The 1,525-nt window shown below is 42.4% G+C and overlaps 1 protein-coding gene across 1 annotated transcript in view; it reads left to right on the forward strand.

The window, feature by feature from the left end:
• Positions 1–14: 14 nt before the first annotated feature.
• col6a4a (collagen, type VI, alpha 4a) overlaps positions 15–1,525 on the forward strand; it is a 58,163-nt gene continuing 56,652 nt past the window's right edge. The window contains exon 1 of the mRNA XM_008430656.1: positions 15–139. The gene's annotated coding sequence lies outside the window, so the exon portion shown is untranslated. The remainder of the gene's footprint in view (positions 140–1,525) is intronic.

Below are 1,525 nucleotides of genomic sequence, written 5' to 3' on the forward strand. Positions count from 1 at the left end.
CCCCCCAGGTGACGAGGCAAATGTTCTCTCTGATTTCCGTTCATTCAGTGTCTGCGATGCTTTCGGGTTCTGGAGATTTATGAATCTAAAGGGAATCATCAGTGCTGATCCGAGCCGGCCCAAGTCATACTCAAACACTGTAAGAAATCTGTTTAACAAATCGTTGAATCAAATGAACTAAATGCTCACACATGGAAAAACTGTTTCATTTTTATGATGTTTAGTTCCTGCTGCCACTGCTGGAGAAATATAACACTTCAAACTTTATAACTTTTTTACCGTAAATAATTTTTTAACTTGTTCACCATAAGTCACATGTGTCAAACTCGAGGCCCGGGGGCCAGATCTGGCCCATAGTAGCTTTTTCTGTGGCCCTACGGATCCTCAAAATTCACAGAAAATCAACAAATCTCCACATTTTTTCAGATTTTTACTCCAAATCTGTCTCAGAAACATTGGGTTTTATCGACTGCCGCCTCACCTGATGCTAAGTTATAGTCTGTGATCGAAACGGGGAGAGGCACATTCAACATTAGTGCAAATATCGTCAAAATTCCTGACAAATATTTCTAAGTTTGCTTCACAAAATATGTGATCCTGATTACAAAAACTCTAAAATCTTGGAGGAGCTGCCATTTATTCATATTTTCAGTTTAATTGGTTTTTCCAAAGCTTTCTGGCACCACCGGCCCTTTAAGAACATTCAGATTTTTGATTAAATGAAACTGAGTTTGACACCCTGACGTAAATAACACGACACGTTTAAACACAACTCTGCATTTCAAAATCCAAATATATTTTAGTTAGCTTCTCCTGTCAGGTTCAGATCACCGGTACGATGTCAGCTAATTGAAAAGATGCTAATGCAGGTTTTAGCAGCGTTTCCCCAGTAAACCTGCTCAGCCCGGCGCKCCGCCCTGGTTTTAKATTAAAGATGTTGACAGGAAACATAAAAATATTCCTGGTAATTATATGTTACAGGAAAACGTCTCCAGTGAAACGCGATTTAAACCCAAACTATGAGACGAGTTAAATCTGCTGCACTGAGCAACAAACAGGAGATTTAATTCAATGCTGCTAATGTAGCGTTAGCAGCTCTGACATTTCTGTCTGTTGGGTTTTAATAAGCGTCACAGAAACTGTTCTGGCTGCTGCAGTTTATGGGACGAGTTTCTCAGATCATTAACTCTGGCTGACTAAGTGGACAAAGCATCTGATGTGGTTTGATGCTTCGTGGAACCGGAAAAATAATAAAATAAAACCAGCGTGAAGCKTCTCACTGGGCTGGACCTGCATGAAATATATATTTAAAAAAAATTATTATTTTCCTTAAAAAAACAAGCAACACTCAGCCTGGTGGGGCCAGGAGAGCATGGCGGCTGCCAGGCTTATTATACAGTGGGGGACCCTGTAGTGCTAGGAGCAGCTGAGGAGGGATGGAGCATGTGGAGCCGACATGTTGGTATCAGGGGCCCAGATGAGACCCCGGGCCCCACACGGCCGGGACCGGGCCCCACACGGCCGG

Source organism: Poecilia reticulata, linkage group LG16 (assembly GCF_000633615.1).
Source record: "Poecilia reticulata strain Guanapo linkage group LG16, Guppy_female_1.0+MT, whole genome shotgun sequence".
NCBI lineage: Eukaryota > Metazoa > Chordata > Actinopteri > Cyprinodontiformes > Poeciliidae > Poecilia > Poecilia reticulata.